This window comes from Bombina bombina, chromosome 3 (assembly GCF_027579735.1).
Source record: "Bombina bombina isolate aBomBom1 chromosome 3, aBomBom1.pri, whole genome shotgun sequence".
NCBI classification, from domain to species: Eukaryota; Metazoa; Chordata; class Amphibia; order Anura; family Bombinatoridae; genus Bombina; species Bombina bombina.
Genome location: NC_069501.1, coordinates 391945339 through 391969338, shown reverse-complemented (window position 1 = coordinate 391969338; position 24000 = coordinate 391945339). Strand labels below are relative to the sequence as shown.

The 24000-nt window shown below is 37.0% G+C and overlaps 1 pseudogene; it reads left to right on the top strand.

The window, feature by feature from the left end:
* The first annotated feature begins 3128 nt into the window (after nucleotides 1–3128).
* Nucleotides 3129–7332, top strand: LOC128652357 (bombinin-like peptides 1; annotated as a pseudogene).
* Nucleotides 7333–24000: the final 16668 nt, after the last annotated feature.

Below are 24000 nucleotides of genomic sequence, written 5' to 3'. Positions count from 1 at the left end.
CGGTGTAATTGTGGGAAGTGGAAGGATAAACAGGGAAAGAGTTACAGCGGGCAAGAGCCGCTTAGGTTTGAAAATGATGGAAAGGTAGAAAAGAAAATTAAAGTATTAAGGGAGAGGACCATAGAGAGGAGGTGAAAGAACAAGGGGGAGATAGGGAAGGGGAAGAAGAAAAGGAGAGAGAGAAAGAGAGAAAGAAAAAAGGAGGGGCGGAGCCAGAGAAAGAGGGAGAGACTAGTTTTCAAGTTCAGTGATTTAGAACAATGAGGAGTTTAATTGGAGAAATAAGTGCGGTTGTCCGGTCAAGTACCGTTAAAGTTAAGTAAAGGTGAATTCAGTAGGTGGGGTTAGATCCCCCCTCCAGGTAGAGTCATAATTTGTACGCATTGAAAGTGAAGAGTATTTGTGCAGTAAGTTGTATGTGATTAGACAAAATATAAAACACATAGTAAAATAAACATTTCTTTAAACTAACAGCATTAAGGTAAAACACAAACATAATTTAACGTGATCTCAATTACTAAGTTACCTCTGTCTTACCCTTTACATAGCCTCCTGTTTCTCATAAGCCATATAAGGGAGGCTTAAAGGAGTATAACCTGAAGTGTAAAAAGTGGTTAATTCGTGCTCTAAACAAACAAATGAAAGGGTCAGGTGTACTCCCTAGGTAGGAGGTAGTAAAAAGTAAGCGCAGATTCATAGTGTCAGGCACTGGGCTCTCGTGAGAGTAAGATATGTACCCGTGTGTAAGCCCAGTTATGCCTGAATTTTGTGGTGTCCCCCATGAGGAAGGAACATTCAAAGCCCTAAAAAAAATGAGAAACCTCAGAAAGAGGAAAGTCAGGTGTCAGAGGGATCTGAAATCATTTTAGTCTTTCAGAGTTGTGGATCTGTCCCAAACTTCAAAATATATTTCACGGCAATAGGTGTTACAAGTGAACTAAAAAAAATGTAAGTATTACCTAATTGTCCCGGGCCTGTCTGTCTGGTGGGGATGATGCTCTCAGTTGTTGAGGACTCCATTCGGGAACAGATGGATTTAAAACATCAGCTGTTACTGTGTCCTTTCTCTGTGACCCCTGTGTAGGGGATAAACCTAGGGAGCGCAGTAGTTTCATACCTTGCTCCGGAGAGGTGATCACATAGGAGCGTTCTTGATGTTGAAGAAATAATTTTACTGGGAACCCCCACCTGTACTTGATGTTATTGTGTCGAAGAATTTGAGTGAATTGTTGAAATGTGCTTCTCCTTGCCAGGGTGTGCTGTGACAGGTCTGGGAATATCTGTATTTTATAATATGGTTCCTGCAGGGATTTATTAGAGAAAGATGCTCTAAGAATTTTCTCTCTGGTGGAATAGTAGTGGAGTCTAACAATGATGTCACTAGGGGTATCAGCGTTGGAGTTACGTGGGCGCAAAGCTCTGTGGGCTCTGTCAAGCAGGAGATCTTGCACCTGTGGTGACCCTAGTAGCTCTTTGAAGAGACCGTTCAAAAAGTCTGGGAGGTTTGCTGTGGTTATGGATTCTGGTATACCCCGGATCTTAAGTTATTCCAGCGGGATCTGTCTTCCTGATCTGCCAGTTTCCCTTCCAGGTCTGTGATTAGCTCCGCCAAAGTTTGAGAGTAAGCTAGGAGGTTTGCATGATCTACTGCTAAGTCCTCATGTTTCTTCTCAAGCGTTTCTGTACGCTCTCCTAAAGATGAGAGGTCTTGCCTCAATTCGCCCACTGACTGCCTTAGTTCCTGGCGTAGAGAAGTGTAGTGGGTATCCATCTTGTCTGATAAGGATTTGATTGTGTCTAAGAATGTAGATTGCATTAATACTGGTTGATCTCTTTGTGCGCCGTGTGTTTTGTGACTCTTAGTACTTATTGTAGAGGTATCTCTAGATTCATCTTCTGACATTTCTTGATCCGAGACATTTCTGCTATGGAAATGATCCGTGAGGGTTCTCTTGGGGTTTTCCTGACGTTTCTGTTTCCTCCCCATGGCTTGCGACATGATATTAGAGTAGATTAGATAAACCTGGTTATACCCACACACTATGCCGCACTGTACATAAGGTTTTTAAGAGGAGCAGAGTACGACTTACACTTCCTTGGTAAGGTCTAGAGGGGGTTCCACCCACACCCTTACTGCGGCATTTAGCCCTGCATGGTTTTTCGGGCATGTATAAGTAGAATCTGTGAGCGCAGTCTGAGAAGGTCGGTAGTGAAGGCCCTTCAGGTGGAAGGTTTAAGGGATTTTATGTTAGATAGACATGTTTCATGTAGGGTAACCCCTGTTGTAGATCCCTCTCCTGGGGAGGTGCCCCCTATTGGGCGAAGTAGGAAAAAGGAAAGTGGTTATGACCCACTGCCAACCTGTGACAGCAGGAAAGGGAGGAGGGGATCTCTGTTTTTAAAGCAAGAGTGTCCTGTATCTTAGAGTAGGCTCAAATGCCCAGCATAGAGTATGAAAAGTCTATAGGTTGTCACAGTTTCCTCCCAATGAGCTCTGTCTGTTGTTGCTATAGGGGCAATATAGAAAATATACTGTAGAGGGTTGGTAGCCCTTGCACCTAATCAGATGTTCTGCTTGGAGTTATGGTAAGGCTGTGGATTTTTTCAATGCAGTCTCAGTGCTATTCACTTATCTGGAGAGGTGAGGCCAAGGTATTTTCCTGAACACAGTTTGCTCCAAAGAGGTAGAAGGTAAAAAAGTACCCTGAGGCTGTAGCAAGCATTATATATAGGTGCCCTGTAGCTTCTATGGGCCTATATGTTATGTGACACAATGCCCCTTATTAATCATTATGCATAGAAAGGGATAGGCCACCAGCAAGATATTTATAAAATTTAGGCAGTCTCTGCAGTGTAACCGTAAGCACTGTACTCACTCCGTTTGATGAGCTGACCCAGATAGGCAGGGTGTCTCTGTGAGAAGCTCCGGATCCCAGGAAGCAGCTGCCATGGACCCGCGTGGTTTTTGCAACTCCAGAAGTTGCTTTCCAGAAGAGTGCCCCGGAGTAGAATGGGGGTAATTTCGAGTGCGCTGGGTAGATGGATAAGGTCAGAGACAAGGTCGGAGCTGTTGGGCGCTGTGTCTGTTCACACTATGATCCGTGCCCCTAGTGTGATTGACAGTTAAGATGGCGGCCGTTTGCGGGCTTTATCTCCGCTCCACTGTAAGCCTGCTGCATTCGAGGTGAGGTGAGTCCCAGTCTGAATCCGATGTGAGTAGGTGTCCAAGGTCTCTGGAATGCAGGAGCTGTCAAGTGTGATCCCCGGCAAGAGGGACCGGTCTCTTTTGATCCTCGAGGTGACTCCTCTCGTCATGTGCAGTCATCTACCAAGTCTGTGAGGTGCCGCTGTAGCAGGGATCTTTAGTAGAGAAAAGATGGGTAAAAAAAAAACAAAGCTCCAAGGCAGGGTAGAAAGGGGAATTATTTGTTCTAATATATGAGGGTTCTGGAGGGGTTTAGGGGTAAATTTAAACAGTATTTGGCTATTATGAGAGGAGAGTTCCAAAGCTCTGCGTCTAGTCAGGTCCGGTGTTGGCTCCGCCCCCACACACTTTTATATTTATATTTTTTCATATTTTGATTTTTATTTTTTCTCTTTATTTTCACATTTTTCTCATTTTTTGGATCAATTTGAATTTTTGCATTCCACTAGCATCACTCAGTTTTTCATTTGGATTTTTGGACACAGCAACAACTTTGTGGATTTGACTCAATTAACTTTCACCCATTTTCTTTTTTTCTCACTCCAGGAGGAGAACTGGGACACTGAGACACTATTATAACTGTCACTATATTGTATTCAGTTTTTTATATTTAGTTTTTATATCTTGTTTTTATATTTTGTTTCTGTACATTGCTATAAGCTTTATACCTAGCCGTAAGTATTGATTTCCTGTTTCATTGCCATTTCAACTTGTCTTTTTTGACCGTCATATGTTAAAGACATCTATTTTTTAACTGTTTTTTTTTACCAATTTTTGATGTCATGGATCCATGCACCATTTTATGATTATTTTTATGCTTTGTTTGTTATTAAAACTTTAAGACATCTCGTAGATAGTCTTTACTGTATACATAATCCCTACCAATATACCCATTTCCAATCGTACTATTATTCCCCTAAGACCTAGCCTTTGATTAGGCGCTCCTACAGTCTCCTCTTTGTTGTATCTACGTATCTGTGGGTAGCTAGGGACCCACTCTGTTTAGGAGCTAGAGGTCATTTTTAATTAGCGCTGTAAGTTACCAACCGATATCCAACCTTATTTCCTCAGAGGGATGTTTTAGAATAGGAATCACTGAGGGAAATCAGAGTTATAGGAGGAGCCCCCCTAAGTGCTGGTAAATCAGCTTTAAAAGGCTTGGCTAAAGGATTGGCTGAGCATTTTGTGAATGGGAAGAGAACAGCTGAAGAACATGAAGTGATGAAAAGACTGGAAGTCGTAATGCGTGATCTAGATTCATTGGATTTTCCAGAGGAAGCTTCTGAAAAGGAAACCAGAAGCTTCAATCAAGAGGAGATTGCAAATCTTTATACTAAAAAAGAGAAACGCCTTTTGGGGCCTGTATTAGGTTTGGTTAAAAATGTACTTGGAGGTTTACTTGGATAATTATAGCCAGTAAAACTTTGCTTTCATTAATGTTTGTAAAATGATGCTAATCAGATAACATATAATAAAGCATAAATAAAACACACAAAAAGCTATTTAAACAAACTGCATGTTCTCTACTCTGCTATTAAATAAAAATCATATGAGCAAAACTTGTTTTTTTCATTTATAATTATCATTAAAATGTTGACTGATCCTGGTTTTTGATCACATTTATGTAGTAAAGTTTATCGAATGATTTTTCTACAAAAGTAAAAATGAAATAGAAAAAGAAGGCCCAATGGCACCACTGATTGTGAACAGGGAATATAGTTATTGATACCAATATATAATAGTAATAGGGGGGACGAGGTAAATCCTCTGTTACACCCTTGTGTCTAAAGTATCATTGTAAGGTGCTGTGTACTAGTAAACTTTAAACAAGGAATTGGGGATTAAATCTCCAAAAGAATGTACACTTGGATAGCACTCTTATTCCCTCATGTGGAATAGTTTGGCTGAGTTACAAGATTGCGGATCAGTGAATTAAATTAAAACATAACTTTTATTGGACTTATAATTAAAATAAATGGAAAGGACAATACGTTTAAAAACCCAGGAATAAATCAACTTTGATAAGAATTAAGTGGAGCTTAAAGTTAACCAGATTGATAACTGCTATGATATAAATAGCAAATATAATTGATTAATCTTGAGACTTGGATTTGGCCTGATCTGTCAGTTATTCAAATTTGTTGTTTCAATTAATGGTTGAAACAAATATCTGGCTGTGAGATGTAAGGATTATGGTATCTTGTGGTATACCATGTACTTATGTGTGATGTTCAATACATTCTAGTCACTCATATACCAATATCCCCCTTGAAGTACAATGAGCCTTATTACTCTGTATCTTATACCTGATACTACTGTATTCCTCTAATATAAGCTATAGTCATGCTTAATTAAGAATGTAAATATATAAGATGCAGTAATAATATCAGATTATACTTCCTTGGTATTGTTCAACCACAATACTGATATCAGTGTCTCAATTGCAGTAGATAGATATTAGCTTATAAAATCTTATAATCAGATAACGTAATTCTTTTAGCTATTAGTTATCACTGGATTTGAAAGTTTTATATATATTTAAGTATCACCAGAGTAACCGTAGCTAAATGTAAATGCTATAGATTTTAACTTATATCAGAAGCTACTGTGGTGTATTTCTGGTTAATTAAGTTTCTAGGTTATTCCTAGTGTAGGTAGACCATCGTGCTTTAACTATAGCTGCTATGTCATTACAAATGGATTACTGATATGACTCCGTTGTAAAGCTTAAGATAATTTAAAGCTAGTCACCGACTGTCTGCAACTATAGTGAGGTTTCAGCAACTCAATACAAATGAAGTAGGTTTTAACCGTGTTGTTAACCTATTGTAATAATTGTAATCAAAATTAGTCTCCCATCATTGGTCTTTGTATAGGTAGACCTTAGCAAATTGCCTACTGCAAGATAAGTTACGTTTTATATTAGTCACTAAGTGTGACTTATTAGTTAAATAATATCTGAGCCACTAAGTGTAGCACCGTTTTTGCGCTGCAAGTTAGTGAAAGCTGGTCACCAGTGAATTAACAAAATCAAAGTTATTGATATAGGTAGGCTAATTAACAGCAGCTATATCATTACACATGCGTTGCTGATTTGTCTCCGTTATTAAGCTAAAAATAGTTTTGAGCTAATCACTCACTACCGGCTGCGGCAATAAAGTATCAGTTGCTAAATACTAATGAAATAAGCTGTTATAATATCTATAGTCAAAGTCAGTAACCCAAAATTATTATTTGTATAGGTGTATCTTAGCAGATTTCCTATAGTAACATTTGTTACGTTATATATAAGCCATTAAGTATGACTTATTTGTTTAAATAATTTCTAAGCCACTAAGTGTAACAGTGTTTTTATATCTTGTTTCTGTACATTGCTATAAGCTTTATACCTAGCCGTAAGTATTTATTTCCTGTTTCATTGCCATTTCAACTTGTCTTTTTTGACTGACATATGTTAAAGACATCTATTTTTTAACTGTTTTTTTTAACAATTTTTGATGTCATGGATCCATGCACCATTTTATGATTATTTTTATGCTTTGTTTGTTATTAAAACTTTAAGATATCTCGTAGATAGTCTTTACTGTATACATAATCCCTACCAATATACCCATTTCCAATCATACTATTATTCCCCTAAGACCTAGCCTTTGATTAGGCGCTCCTACAGTCTCCTCTTTGTTGTATCTACGTATCTGTGGGTAGCTAGGGACCCACTCTGTTTAGGAGCTAGAGGTAATTTTTAATTAGCGCTGTAAGTTACCAACCGATATCCAACCTTATTTCCTCAGAGGGATGTTTTAGAATAAGAATCACTTAGGGAAATCAGAGTTATAGGAGGAGCCCTCCTAAGTGCTGGTAAAGCAGGTTTAAAAGGCTTGGCTAAAGGATTGGCTGAACATTTTTTGAATGGGAAGAGAACAGCTGAAGAACATGAAGTGATGAAAAGACTGGAAGCCGTAATGCGTGATCTAGATTCATTGGATTTTCCAGAGGAAGCTTCTGAAAGGGAAACCAGAAGCTTCAATCAAGAGGAGATTGCAAATCTTTTTACTAAAAAAGAGAAACGCCTTTTGGGGCCAGTATTAGGTTTGGTTAAAAATGTACTTGGAGGTTTACTTGGATAGTTATAGCCAGTAAAACTTTGCTTTCATTAATGTTTGTAAAATGATGCTAATCAGATAACATAATAAAGCATAAATAAAACACAAAAAGCTATTTAAACAAACTGCATGTTCTCTACTCTGATATTACATAAAAATCATATGAGCAAAACTTGTTTTTTCATTTATAATTATCATTAAAATGGTGACTGATCCTGGTTTTTGATCACATTTATGTAGTAAAGTTTATCGAATGATTTTTCTACAAAAGTAAAAATTAAAGTCTATGGAAATATTTGTAGATAATAATTATATAATATTTTTGTGTTTGATCCCAACGTGTTGTATTTGATACCTGGAATAACAGTTAATTAAACAATAAGAAACAAATTATATTTATTTATTTTCATTCACCCTATTTTCTTATGCACTCTTGTTCCTCTAATTTAATATAAAATCTGAATAACAAACATGACCAAAATGTGATAATTAAGCAGATATTCTGCAAAACAGATAAAATGTAGGACAAATTTCATTTATTTAAGTTTTTTTAACATGTTTAACATTATTTAATTAATTTGTCTTTACCTCCTGAAAGCTTAATTATACCTAACATGAGTGGATTTTTTTTGGCAATTTGCACAGCTTTTGTTCAATTTTAAATCTCTTATAAATAATTTAAATGGTTACTTAAGTTTACTTACATCTAGGGCGCGATCCGATATAGATCGTAGTTTGCGGCGCAAGCGAGGGAACCGCGTCGCCGCAGTTTCAGCTTGCAACTCGAGCTATCCCATATACTGCGCCGTCAGATGCTAAAGTGCCGTAAGTCAGATAAACCAGCGATGTCCAGAAATCTGCGCAAGTACAAATTTCTGGCGTCGCCAGTGACTTGCGGCACGTTAGAAACTGTCGGCGCCTACAAAACCTGACTAAAGTCTAAATCACCCGCACTGTCTAACACGCCTCCCTAACATAGCCCGACACGTCTAAACCTCTATCCGCTATCCCCCCTCACTATCCTAACAATAACAATGTATTAACCCCTAAACCGCCGCTACCTAATAAAGTTATTAACCCCTAAACCGCCGCCAGCTATATTAAATCTATAACCCCCTAAAGTGAGCCCCTAACACCGCCGCCATCTATCTTACCTACCCCCTAAAGTGAGCCCCTACCCCGCCGCTATCTATTTTAAAATGATTAACCCCTAATCTAATCCCCCTACCCCGCCGCCATCTATATTAAATTATTTAACCCCTAACATACTAAACTATCCCTACCACTAAACTCAAGTCTAACCCTACAAATAGCCCTGAAAAGGGCTTTTTGCGTGGCATTGCCCCAAAGTAACAGCTCTTGTGCCAGCCCTTAACAGGGCTTTTTGCGGGGCATGCCCCAAAGAATTCAGCTCTTTTGCCAGCCCTTAAAAGGGCTTTTGGCGGGGCTTTGTCACAAAGTAAACTGCTCTTTTGCCTACAATCTACATCCCCTACACCGCGGCCACCTATAATAAATGTATTAACCCCTAATCTAATCCCCCTACACCGCCGCCAGCTATAATAAATGTATTAACCCCTAATCTAATCCCCCTACACCTCCGCCAGCTATATTAACTATATTAACCCTAATTATATTAGGGTTAATATAGTTAATATAGTTATTATATTATATATATTAACTATATTAACCCTAATTATATTAGGGTTAATATAGTTAATATAGTTATTATATTATATATATTAACTATATTAACCCTAATTATATTAGGGTTAATATAGTTAATATCGTTATTATATTATATATATATAAAGTATAATAACCCTATCTAACTCTAACATCCCTAACTAAACTCTTATTAAAATAAATCTAATATTAATATTATTAATTAAAATATTCCTATTTAAATCTAAATACTTACCTATAAAACAAACCCTAAGATAGCTACAATATAATTAATAATTACATTGTAGCTATGTTAGGGTTTATATTTATTTTACAGGTAAATTGTTAATTATTTTAACTAGGTATAATAGCTATTAAATAGTTATTACCTATTTAATAGCTACCTAGTTAAAATAATTACCCAATTACCTGTAAAATAAATCCTAACCTAAGTTACAAATACACCTACACTATCAATAAATTAAATAAACTACAAATATCTATCTAAAAATACAATTAAATAAACTAAACTAAATTACAAAAAAAAACAAACACTAAATTACAAAAAATAAAAAAAAGATTACAAGATTTTTAAGCTAATTACACCTATTCTAAGCCCCCTAATAAAATAATAAACCCCCAAAATAAGAAAAAATCCCTACCCTATTCTAAATTAAAAATAGTTCAAAGCTCTTTTACCTTACCAGCCCTTAAAAGGGCCTTTTGTGGGGGCATGCCCAAAAGAAAACTGCTCTTTTGCCTGAAAAAAAACCACAATACCACCCCCCAACATTACAACCCACCACCCACATACCCCTAATCTAACCCAAACCCCCCTTAAATAAACCTAACACTACCCCCCCCTGAAGATCTCCCTACCTTGTATTCACCCCGCCGGGCAGAACTCCTCATCCGATCCGGGCGATGTCTTCCAGCAAGCGGCAGTGAAGTCTTCTTCCATCCGGGCGATGTCTTGAAGCAAGCGGCAGAGAGTCTTCTTCCATCAAATGACGTCATCCAAGATGGCCTCCGTCGAATTCCGATTGGCTGATAGGATTCTATCAGCCAATTGGAATTAAGGTAGAAAAATCTGATTGGCTGATTGAATCAGCCAATCAGATTCAAGTTCAATCCGATTGGCTGAACCAATCAGCCAATCAGATTGAACCTGAATCTGATTGGCTGATTCAATCAGCCAATCAGATTTTTCTACCTTAATTCCGATTGGCTGATAGAATCCTATCAGCCACTCGGAATTCGGCGGACGCCATCTTGGATGACGTCATTTAAAGGAACCTCATTCGTCGGGAAGTCGTCGTGCCGGATGGATGCTCCGCGGCGGAGGAGCGAAGAAAGAAGATTGAAGATGCCGATTTGCTTGAAGACATCGCCGATGGAAGAAGACTCTCTGCCGCTTGCTTCAAGACATCGCCCGGATGGAAGAAGACTTCACTGCCGCTTGATGGAAGACATCGCCCGGATCGGATGAGGAGTTCTGCCCGCCGGGGTGAATACAAGGTAGGGAGATCTTCAGGGGGGGTAGTGTTAGGTTTATTTAAGGGGGGTTTGGGTTAGATTAGGGGTATGTGGGTGGTGGGTTGTAATGTTGGGGGGTGGTATTGTGTTTTTTTTTTCAGGCAAAAGAGCAGTTTTCTTTGGGGCATGCCCCCACAAAAGGCCCTTTTAAGGGCTGGTAAGATAAAAGAGCTTTGAACTATTTTTAATTTAGAATAGGGTAGGGAATTTTTTTTATTTTGGGGGTTTATTATTTTACTAGGGGGCTTAGAATAGGTGTAATTAGCTTAAAAATCTTGTAATCTTTTTTTTTATTTTTTGTAATTTAGTGTTTTTTTTTTGTAATTTAGTTTAGTTTATTTAATTGTATTTTTAGATAGATATTTGTAGTTTATTTAATTTATTGATAGTGTAGGTGTATTTGTAACTTAGGTTAGGATTTATTTTACAGGTAATTGGGTAATTATTTTAACTAGGTAGCTATTAAATAGGTAATAACTATTTAATAGCTATTATACCTAGTTAAAATAATTAACAATTTACCTGTAAAATAAATATAAACCCTAACATAGCTATAATGTAATTATTAATTACATTGTAGCTATCTTAGGGTTTATTTTATAGGTAAGTATTTAGATTTAAATAGGAATATTTTAGTTTATAATATGAATTAGATTTATTTAATAAGAATTTAGTTAGGGGTGTTAGGGTTAGATAGAGTTAATATAGTTTATATAAATACTATAGTAACTATATTAACTATATTAACCCTAATATAATTAGGGTTAATATAGTTAATATATATAATGTAATAACTATATTAACTATAATATACTTAGGGTTAATATAGATAATATAGCTGGCGGCGGGGTAGGTAGATTAAATTAGGGGTTAATAATTTTAATATAGATGGCGGCGGTGTAAGGGGTTCACATTAGGGGATAGATCAGTTAGATGGTTGGGCGGTTTTAGGGGCTCACAGTAGGGGGTTAGTTTTATGTAGGATGGGCGAGACGTTTAGGGGGTTAAATACTTTATTAGGGATTGCGGCAGGGGATTCGCGGTTGACAGGGAGATAGACATTGCGCATCTGCGTTAGGTGTTAGGTTTTATTTAGCAGATCGCGGTTGACAGGGAGATAGACATTGCGCATGCGTTAGGTGTTAGGTTTTATTTAGCAGATCGCTGTTGACAGGGAGATAGACATTGCGCATTGCGTTAGGTGTTAGGTTTATTTTAGCAGATCGCGGTTGACAGGGAGATAGACATTGCGCATGCGCTTAGGTGTTAGGTTTATTTTAGCAGCCAGTTTAGGAAGTTACGGGGCTCCAATAGTCAGTGTATGGCTTCTTACGGCTGCTTTTTTGTGGCGAGGTGAAAATGGAGTAAGATTTCTCCATTTTCGCCAAGTAAGTCCTTACGCTGCTTAACTTGGATACCAAACTGCACGGGTTTGGTATACCTGCCTATGGCCCAAAAAACTACGGGCGACGGCAGAAATATACTCGCGTAACTTCTAGGTTACGCCGTATATAGGATACCAAACCCGCGCAAATATTGGCATCGCCAGCTTTTGCGGGCGTACGATTTTTATCGGATCGACCCCTTGAAATATAGCTCAAACACACAGTAAATGTATACACAACTTAAGTATTTGTAAATGATTATGGATTTTAATGAAGTGTTAAGATTAAAAAAAATCTTGAACACAATTCTATAAACATTATACTGTATTTAAATTATATAAAAAATTGTATTTGATTTTATTATTGGTTTAAAGGGACACTGTACCCACATTTTTTATTTTGTGATTCAGATAGAGCATGACATTTTAAGCAACTTTCTAATTTACTCCTATTATCAATTTTTCTTCATTCTCTTGTTATCTTTATTTGAAATGCAAGAATGTAAGTTTAGATGCCGGGCCCATTTTTGGTGAACAACCTAGGTTGTCCTTGCAGATTGGTGGATAAATTCATCCACCAATCAAAAACTGCTGTCCAGAGTCTGAACCCAAAAACAAGTCTAGATGCCTTCTTTTTCAAATACAGATAGCAAGAGAACAAAGAAAAATTGATAATAGGAGTAAATTAGAAAGTTGCTTAAAATTGCCTGCTCTATCTAAATCACGAAAGAAAAAAATTGGGTTCAGTGTCCCTTTAAGCAAAAATAATCAAACGAAAATAAGCAAGACTTATGCTTATGCTTTTATGCAGTTATTGTATAAATTTAATTTCTTATTTTACAATCTAATTTAGCATAACAATGGACTCTTTCCACATCATAAGAAAATTAGCATATTGAATACGCTTCAGTTAGACAGAAACAGCTAAGGCCTACATAAAATTAGTGGATCAGATTCTTATGATAAGGGAACTTTTGGTCAACAAACAGTTTTCTTTCATGTAATTAGCAAGAGTCCATGAGCTAGTGACATATGGGATATACATTCCTACCAGGAGGGGCAAAGTTTCCCAAACCTTCAAATGCCTATAAATACACCCCTCAACACACCCACGATTCAGTTTTACAAACTTTGCCTCCCATGGAGGTGGTGAAGTAAGTTTGTGCTAGATTCTACGTTGATATGCGCTTCGCAGCAGGCTGGAGTCCGGTTTTCTCTCAGAGTGCAGTGAATGTCAGAGGGATGTGAAGAGAGTATTGCCTATTTGAATTCAATGGTCTCCTTCTACGGGATCTATTTCATAGGTTCTCTGTTATCGGTCGTAGAGATTCATCTCTTACCTCCCTTTTCAGATCGACGATATACTCTTATATACCATTACCTCTACTGATTCTCGTTTCAGTACTGGTTTGGCTGTCTACTATATGTAGATGAGTGTCTTAGGGTAAGTAAGTCTTATTTTATTATGACACTCTAAGCTATGGTTGGGCACTTTCTATGTAAAGTTCTAAATATATGTCTTTAAACTTATATTTGCCATGATTCAGGATAATCAGTATTCCTTTAAAATCCAGACTGGTCAGTTTCATTATTTGGGATAATGCATTTTAATTCAATTTATTTTTCTTTACCTTGAAAATTTTCAATTGATCATTTTTCCCTTGTGTGCTGTTAGGCTCGCGGGGGGCAGAAAATGTTTTTTTTTTTATTGCGTCATTCTTGGCGCAGACTTTTTTTGGCGCAAAAATTTCGTCATTTCCCGGCGCCGTAGTTGACGCCGGAAGTTTGTATTCTGTTAAAACGTCATTTTTGACGCATGTGTATTCAGACATTTTTTGTGCCAAAAAAATGTGGGCGTCGGTTCTGGCGTCAGAGGATGTGGCGTCATACTTGGCGCCAAATATATGGGCGTTGTATTTAGCGCCAATAATGTGGGCGTCATATTTGGCGCCAAAAAATGTGGGCGTATTTTTTGTTTCACTTTTTTGCTTCTGGTTTCTAGAAGCTTATTATTTTGCATTCTTTTCCCATTCCTGAAACTGTCATTTAAGGAATTTGATAATTTTGCTTTTAAATATTGTTTTTTTCTATACATATTGCAAGATTTCACTGTTCCTGTTTCAAAACAATCTAGAGGATTCCTGTTGACTGAGTTCATTCCTACCAAAGCTAAGTTAATTTATTTTAAATGTTATGAATGTTTATCTTTAGCTATGGTTTGTAATAAGTTATCATGATAAACTTTTACATGCAGAATCCATTAGTATTTATGCTTTATATATTGCCATTCTTTTTACATCTTATGTACAAGAAATATTTAGAAGATTTATAAGAAATATTTTTCTGATTCTATTTTAAAGGCTTTGTCTCACATCATGCCTTCTAATAAAATTTTTAGGTCCTTTTCAAACTTCTTTTTTAATTATTGAAGTTTCATATGACCAATAACATACTGATTTATCCTTTTCTGATGATGTTTTTTCTCATTCAGAATTTTCTTCATCAGATATTGACACTAACAAATCTACTTTTTTATTTTTTTATTAAAGTACATTTGTTCTTTGTTGAAAAGGTGTTGATTATTTTGGATATTAAGGTAACTAGTTCTTTTTCAAGACTAGCTAACACTATTTCTGCTTATTTATTCTTCTGTGTTTTCAGAGGTTTTTTTCCAATTCCTCATACTAGGGATTGGAATAGGCTGAGAATTTTCTTTTATTCCTTCTTCAAAGGTTTTAAACTATATTCTTTGCCGGCAGTTAAATTCAATTTGGGGGTTCTCCAATTTATTGGGGCTATCTCTACTCCTACTAATTATGCTATTGTTTCTATAGCAAAATAGTATTTATTTTCCTTTAGATGGTTGTATCTTATTTATGGAAAATTATTTAGTTTCAGGTACTTTTCTTGGACCTGTGATTTATTTGGATGATGTTGCAATTGCTTCATTTTTTCTGTTTACTTTAAGATCAAGTATCAGATTATGATTTATTTTAGCATTGTTAAAGGGACAACATTTACTAGACTAGGTGCTGTTGCATTTGTCTTGTTGTTTTGCATTTATTGATTATGCAAGTCCAGTGTATTGACTGGTCCTTTAACTGGACTATCATGCTAATAATTTCATTTGTGTCTTCATTTTATTGAATATTTTCGCAAATGAGGTTTAATCTATGTCTTTAGCTGTTTTAGCTAGAAGAATTTTGTGATTTCTAAAAATCCATATTTCTTTTGTTCTAAGATAATCAATTATTTGTTTTATAATTGCAAGTCAATTCTTAACTGTTACTCTGGGCTTCAAGATTGAGTTCTAAGACTAAAACTTTAAGCTTATACTAGTTTGGTTGTTCTTATTAAGGAACAATTCCTGAATTCTTTCCCAAGTAACATGTTTTTAATTGGAAATTTTTCAGTTCGAAATCAGCTCCCTAAAATTGCGATGTACGTGCCGTATTCCAGCTTGGCTGGCAAGGGGCAGGTTAAGACTTTTTTGAAATTTATTTGGTTCTATTCGGTCCAAATTTCTTTGATTTTATTCCAGTAAGGCTAACACTTTCTTTAAGTGTGTTTCAGTACTATATATTTTGGGTACTGTTGAAGCATGGCTGATCACCCGTGGGGTTCAAGCGCTGCTCAGACCTGGAATCTTCTGGGGTATTTCTTCCAGTTCCATTTTTAGGAACTGGGTTTTGGAGTTTTATTCAAACTATTCTGCCTTTTTTTGGTCAGTGATAGCATTATTTGTTTTCATTAGATACAATAAATGCATATTTTCCTTTTTCTGTTTTCATTCAGATTATTTTCTGAGGATGCGGAATCTCATATGATTCACTTTGTTCTTCCAGGACATAGTTAGAGGATCTTTTTTTCAAAAGCTCTTGATTCCTCACACAAGGGTCACCTTTTTTAGGTTTCCAGATAGTTTGTGTCACTGTCTTTGTCTCTATCAGACAAGGGACAATTTTATTGGGTTCCGTCTGTCGGTACCTTTAGTCTCTATTATTTCCTTCAGTTGCTATATATGCATAGAAGTTTTAGGTCTTATGGCCACAGCATTGGATTCAATTCCCTTTGCTCATTTTCAATAGAAAGAACCTTTCCAGTCTTTTATGCTGAAATATGGTACAGGGATTCTAGGATTTCGCATTTTAAATCTTCGAATCCTAATATTTATCTCTCTTGATTTGGTGGTTAAGATCACCATCATTTAGTTCTACAGGTCTCTTAGTTTCTTTCAACCTGGACCATGATCTCTACAGATGTGAGTCTTTTTGGTTGGGAGGCTGTCTGAGGATCTCTGTCAGCACAAGGACTTTGGAAATCTCAGGAGGCGAGATTACCATTTGATATTTTAGAACTCCGTGCTTTCTCAGGCCTAGATTTGGAGTTTGGCGGTAGCCATGAAAACCAGCGTTAGAGGCTCCTAACGCTGGTTTTAGGCTAACTCCGGTATTTGAGTCACTCAAAAAAGGGTCTAACGCTCACTTTTCAGCCGCGACTTTTCCCATACCCGCAGATCCCCTTGCGTAAATTGCGTATCCTATCTTTTCAATAGGATTTTTCTAACTCCGGGTATTTAGAGTCGTGTCTGAAGTGAGCGTTAGAAATCTAACGACAAAACTCCAGCCGCAGAAAAAAAGTCAGTAGTTAAGAGTTTTTTGGGCTAACGCCGGTTCATAAAGCTCTTAACTACTGTACTCTAAAGTACACTAACACCCATAAACTACCTATGTACCCCTAACCGAGGTCCCCCCACATCGCCGCCACTCGATTAAAATTTTTTTAACCCCTAATCTGCCGACCGCCACCTTAGTTATACTTATGTACCCCTAATCTGCTGCCCCTAACACCGCCGACCCCTGTATTATATTTATTAACCCCTAATCTGCCCCCCCACAACGTCGCCGCCAGCTACCTACAATAATTAACCCCTAATCTGCCGACCGCAAAGCGCCGCCACCTACATTATAGCTATGTACCCCTAATCTGCTGCCCCTAACACCGCCGACCCCTATATTATATTTATTAACCCCTAATCTGCCCCCCTCAACGTCGCCTCCCACCTGCCTACACTTATTAACCCCTAATCTGCCGAGCGGACCGCCACCGCTACTATAATAAAGTTATTAACCCCTAATCCGCCTCACTAACCCTATAATAAATAGTATTAACCCCTAATCTGCCCTCCCTAACATCGCCGACACCTAACTTCAATTATTAACCCCTAATCTGCCGACCGGAGCTCACCGCTATTCTAATAAATGTATTAACCCCTAAAGCTAAGTCTAACCCTAACACTAACACCCCCCTAAATTAAATATAATTTTAATCTAACGAAATTAATTAACTCTTATTAAATAAATTATTCCTATTTAAAGCTAAAATACTTACCTGTAAAATAAATCCTAATATAGCTACAATATAAATTATAATTACATTGTAGCTATTTTAGGATTAATATTTATTTTACAGGCAACTTTGTAATTATTTTAACCAGGTACAATAGCTATTAAATAGTTAAGAACTATTTAATAGTTACCTAGTTAAAATAATTACAAAATTACCTGTAAAATAAATCCTAACCTAAGTTACAATTAAACCTAACACTATACTATCATTAAATTAATTAAATAAAATACCTACAATTACCTACAATTAAACCTAACACTACACTATCAATACATTAATTAAATACAATATCTACAAATAACTACAATGAAATAAACTAACTAAAGTACAAAAAATAAAAAAGAACTAAGTTACAAAAAATAAAAAAATATTTACAAATATAAAGAAAAATATTACAACAATTTTAAACTAATTACACCTACTCTAAGCCCCTAATAAATAACAAAGACCCCCAAAATAAAAAATGCCCTACCTATTCTAATTACTAAAGGTCAAAGCTCTTTTACCTTACCAGCCCTGAACAGGGCCCTTTGCGGGGCATGCCCCAAGAAGTTCAGCCTCTTTTGGCTGTAAAAAAAAAACATACAATACCCCCCCCAACATTAACAACCCACCACCCACATACCCCTAATCTAACCCAAACCCCCCTTAAATAAACCTAACACTAAGCCCCTGAAGATCATCCTACCTTGTCTTCACCTCAACCAGGTATCACCGATCCGTCCTGGCTCCAAAATCTTCATCAACCCAAGCGGGGCCTGGCGATCCATCATCCGGTGGCTGAAGAGGTCCAGAAGAGGCTCCAAAGTCTTCATCCTATCCGGAAGAAGAGGCGATCCGGACCGGCAACCATCTTGATCCAAGCGGCATCTTCTATCTTCATCCGATGACGACCGGCTCCATCCTGAAGACCTCCACCGCGGACCCATCTTCTTCCGGCGACGTCCAACTGAAGAATGACGGTTCCTTTAAGGGACGTCATCCAAGATGGCGTCCCTTGAATTCCGATTGGCTGATAGGATTCTATCAGCCAATCGGAATTAAGGTAAGAATATTCTGATTGGCTGATGGAATCAGCCAATCAGAATCAAGTTCGCATTCTATTGGCTGTTCCGATCAGCCAATAGAATGCGAGCTCAATCTGATTGGCTGATTGGATCAGCCAATCGGATTGAACTTGATTCTGATTGGCTGATTCCATTAGCCAATCAGAATATTCCTACCTTAATTCCGATTGGCTGATAGAATCCTATCAGCCAATCGGAATTCGAGGGACGCCATCTTGGATGACGTCCCTTAAAGGAACCGTCATTCTTCAGTTGGACGTCGCCGGAAGAAGATGGGTCCGCGGTGGAGGTCTTCAGGATGAGCCGGTCGTCATCGGATGAAGATAGAAGATGCCGCTTGGATCAAGATGGTTGCCGGTCGGATCGCCTCTTCTTCCCGGATAGGATGAAGACTTTGGAGCCTCTTCTGGACCTCTTCAGGCCACCGGATGATGGATCGCCAGCCCCCGCTTGGGTTGATGAAGATTTTGGAGCCAGGACGGATCGGTGATACCTGGTTGAGGTGAAGACAAGGTAGGATGATCTTCAGGGGCTTAGTGTTAGGTTTATTTAAGGGGGGTTTGGGTTAGATTAGGGGTATGTGGGTGGTGGGTTGTAATGTTTGGGGGGGGGTTTGTATGTTTTTTTTTACAGCAAAAGAGCTTGAACTTCTTGGGGCATGCGCCCGCAAAGGGCCCTGTTCAGGGCTGGTAAGGTAAAAAGGCTTTGACCTTTAGTAATTTAGAATAGGGTAGGGCATTTATTATTTTGGGGGGCTTTTGTTTATTTTATTAGGGGGGCTTAGAGTAGGTGTATTTAATTAAAATTGTTGTAATATTTTTCTTTATGTTTGTAAATATTTTTTTTATTTTTTGTAACTTAGTTCTTTTTTTATTTTTTGTACTTTAGTTAGTTTATTTCATTGTAGTTATTTGTAGATATGTATTTAATTAATGTATGATAGTGTAGTGTTAGGTTTAATTGTGAGGTAATTGTAGGTATTTTATTTAAATAATTTAATGATAGTATAGTGTTAGGTTTAATTGTAACTTAGTTAGGATTTATTTTACAGGTAATTTTGTAATTATTTTAACTAGGTAAACTATTAAATAGTTCTAACTATTTAATAGCAATGTACCTGGTTAAAATAATTACAAAGTTGCCTGTAAAATAAATATTAATCCTAAAATAGCTACAATGTAATTATAATTTATATTGTAGCTATATTAGGATTTATTTTACAGGTAATTATTTTAGCTTTAAATAGGAATAATTTATTTAATAAGAGTTAATTAATTTCGTTAGATTAAAATTATATTTAATTTAGGGGGGTGTTAGTGTGTAGGGTTAGACTTAGCTTTAGGGGTTAATACATTTATTAGAATAGCGGTGAGCTCCGGTCGGCAGATTAGGGGTTAATAATTGAAGTTAGGTGTCTGCGATGTTAGGGAGGGCAGATTAGGGGTTAATACTATTTATGATAGGGTTAGTGAGGCGGATTAGGGGTTAATAACTTTATAATAATAGCGGTGCGGTCCGGTCGGCAGATTAGGGGTTAATAAGTGTAGGCAGGTGGAGGCGACGTTGTGGGGGCAGATTAGGGGTTAATAAATATAATATAGGGGTCCGCGGTGTTAGGGGCAGCAGATTAGGGGTACATAGGGATAATGTAAGTAGCGGCGGTTTACGGAGCGGCAGATTAGGGGTTAATAATAATATGCAGGGGTCAGCGATAGCGGGGGCGGCAGATTAGGGGTTAATAAGTGTAAGGTTAGGGGTGTTTAGACTCGGGGTACATGTTAAAGTGTTAGGTGCAGACGTAGGAAGTGTTTCTTCATAGCAAACAATGGGGCTGCGTTAGGAGCTGAACGCGGCTTTTTTGCAGGTGTTAGTTTTTTTTTCAGCTCAAACAGCCCCATTGTTTTCTATGGGGGAATCATGCACGAGCACGTTTTTGAGGCTGGCCGCTTGCGTAAGCAACTCTGGTATCGAGAGTTGAAGCTGCGTTAAATATGCTCTACGCTCCTTTTTTGGAGCCTAACGCAGCCTTTATGTGGACTCTCAATACCAGAGTTATTTTTATGGTGCGGCCAGAAAAAAGCCGGCGTTAGCTTTTCGGGTCCTTACCGACAAAACTCTAAATCTAGCCGTCAGAGTTTTTCAGTTAGTTTCTTTTTGAAGAAGAGACGTTTATTGTTTTTCAGACAATATAACAACTATGGTGTATGTCAATCATCAGGGTAGGACTATCAGTCCTTAGGCTGTGACAGAAGTGTCTCGGATATTAGCTTGGGCTAAATCCAGCTCCTATCTAAATTCTGTGGTTCTTTTCCCAGGTATAGATATTTGGGAAGCGGATTATCTCTGTTAATCAAGCTTTACTTCCGGGAGAATGGTCTCTCTTACCCAGATATGTTTTTCAATTTTTCAGATGTGAGCATTTCTAGAAATAGATCTGTTGGCATCTCATCTGAATAAAGAACTTCCCAGGGGCCTATTCAGGTCCGGGGATCTTCAGGCGGAAGTAGTGTATGCATTGACATTTCTTTGGAATTATCTTTTTGCCTATTTCTTTCCGCCTCTAGTTCTTCTTCCAAAGTGATTTCCAAAATTCTTATGGAGTATTTGTTTGTTATGCTGGTGGCTCCAGCATGGCCTCTCAGGTTTTGGTATGCGGATCTCATTCGGATGGCCAGTTGCCAACCTTGGACACTTCTGTTTAAACCAGACCTTCTTTCTCAAGGCCCATTTTTTCCATCAGGATCTCAAATCATTAAATTTGAAGGGATGGAGATTGAACGCTTGATTTTTAGTCATAGAGGTTTCTCTGACTCATTGATTAATACTATGTTTCAGGCTCGTAAATCTGTCTCTAGAAAGATTTATTATTGAGTCTGGAAGACCTACTTTTCTTGGCATTCTTTTAAAATTCATATAATTTTATTATTTTTTCAGGTTGGTTTGGATAAGGTTTTGTCTTCAGTTCTTTTTTAGGACAAACCTCTACTCTTTCTGTTCTTTTTTCACAGAAAGATTGCTAATCATCCTGATATTCATTGTTTTGTACAGGCTTTGGTCCATATCAAGCCTGTCATTAATTCAATCTCTCCTCTTGGGAGTCTCAATTTGGTGCTGAGGGCTTTACAGGCTCCTCCGTTTGAAACTATGCATTCTCTGAACATTAAATTACTTTCTTGGAAAAGTATTGTTCCTTTTGGTTATTTCTTCTGCTAGAAGAGTTTTTGAGTTATCTGCTCTTTTTTGTGAATATCCTTTTCTGATTTTTCATCAGGATAAGGCAGTGTTACTTCCTGATATTCATCATTTTGTTCAGGTTTTGATTCGTATCAAACCTGTCATTAAGCCAATTTTTCCTCCTTGGAGTCTTAATTTGGTTCTGAAGTGTTTTCAGGCTCTTCTATTTGAGCATATGCTTGCTCTGGACATTAATTACTTTCATGGAAAGTATTGTTCTGTTTGGACATCTCTTCAGCTAGAACAGTTTTTGAATATCTGTTCTTTTCTTGTGAATCTCTTTTTCTGATTTTTTCATCAGGATAAGGGTGGTTTTTGCTGTCCTCATTCAATTCTTACCTAAAAGTTGTAAATTCTAACAAACATTAGGGAGGAAGTTAGTGTTTTCCCTTAACTTCTTTGGTGAGATTCTTACTTTCTTGGATATGGTAAGAGTTTTTGAAATTCTATGTTGAAGCTATTCAGAGTTTCAGATAGACTTCTAGTCTATTTTTTATCTTTTCTGGTTTTAGGAAGGTCAAAAAGCTTCTGCCATATATTTTGGCATCTGCTTAAACTTTTGATTCATCATGCTTAATTGGAGTCGGGTGATTCCCGCCTCGGAGGATTACGGCTCATTCTACTAGGTAAGTTTACTACTTCCTGGGCTTTTTAAGAATGAAGCTTCTGTTGATCAGATTTGCAGAGCAATGACTTGGTCTTCTTTGCATACTTTTCCTATGTTTCTAGCCATTTTGATGTTTTCTCTTCTTTAGGAAGCAGTTTTGGTAGAATGGTACATTCAGGCAGCTGTCTCAGTTTGATTCTTCTGCTTATAAATTCAGTTTTTTCATTATAAAAAGTGAAACTTTTTGATTGGGTAGTGGATAAATTTTTCAGCGGAATTGCTGTCTTTATTTTATCCCTCCCTCTCTAGTGACTCTTGCTGGAAGTTCCACATCTTGGGTATTTATTATCCCATACGTCACTAGCTCATGACTCTTGCTAATTACATGAAAGAAAACATAATTTATGTAAAACTTACCTGACAAATTCATTTCTTTCATATTAGCAAGGAAGTCCATAAGGCCCACCCTTTTTGTGGTGTTATATTTTTTTGTATAAAGCACAATTATTCCAATTCCTTATTTTTTTTGATGCTTTCGCTCCTTTCTTATCACCCCACTTCTTGGCTATTCGTTAAACTGAATTGTGGTGTGGTGAGGAGGGTGTAATTTTATAGGCATTTTAAGGTTTGGGAAACTTTGCCCCTCCTGGTAGAATGTATATCCCATAGCGTCACTAGCTCATGGACTCTTGCTAATATGAAAGAAATGAATTTATCAGGTAAGTTCTTGCATAGAATTATGTTTTTTCATATATCATTTAGAAACTCCTTTCAACAATGACTGTCTCACCAGAATTTTTTTTAAGTTTTTTCCTAACCTGGCCATCATACTAGACCTACCCACTGTACACCGTATAAAGTATAAAGCCAGCCTCTATATTTAATAATAATTATAATCATAATAATGAGGTCAAGGAGCATGCAACATGTAATATGAAGTTTTCCCATCCTGTGTTATCATATAACAAGATAGTACCTCAATCTAGCACTTGTCCTGAAAACTAACAACCAAATAATAGCCAGAGGTATAGAGAGACTTACTATTGGGGATTTAGGTGATAAATAACACCATAAAGGCCGCCCAGTGCATATACAAGCAACTAAGTTGAAGTCATGTGCATAAAATATAATTGAAAATAGAATGAGAAGAGTGGATAATAGGATAGAAGTTTTATGCTGTGTTACTAATACTTACTTATTTACACTGCGTCTTCCCAGAACACAAGAATTAACAAATATAAAATGAATTCATACCTTTAATACTGTGTGGTCTTAGCCCTTATCTAAAAGAATGTAAAACAATCCATCCCAGATCAAGACCAGTCTATTCTCTGCCCATGCTATATATTGCCTAAACTAATATGTTGACAAGCATATATATATATATATATATATATATATATATAATATATATATAATAAATATAAAGTATATATATATAGTCAATGCACACATTTAGATTATGATTATGGTATGACATAAAAGCTGTTTGACCATGTAATCAAATGCAGAAAGAAAAGGTCAACCAGCCTAACAAGGAATCCATCTAACTGTGCTAGAAGTTTTATCCAATACCCTTTCCCTACTTGTTCTTAGGATAATACAACAACAGACAGTGACTTAAAGGGACATTGTACAATAGATTTTTCTTTGCATAAAATGTTTTGTAGATGGTCCATTTAAATATCCCATCTGTAGTGTTTTTGTAAAAATGTATAGGTTTTGCTTATTGTGCGATTATAGAACTCCTAGACCAAGCCTACAGTGTCAGATGTATACAGTGTGTTTAC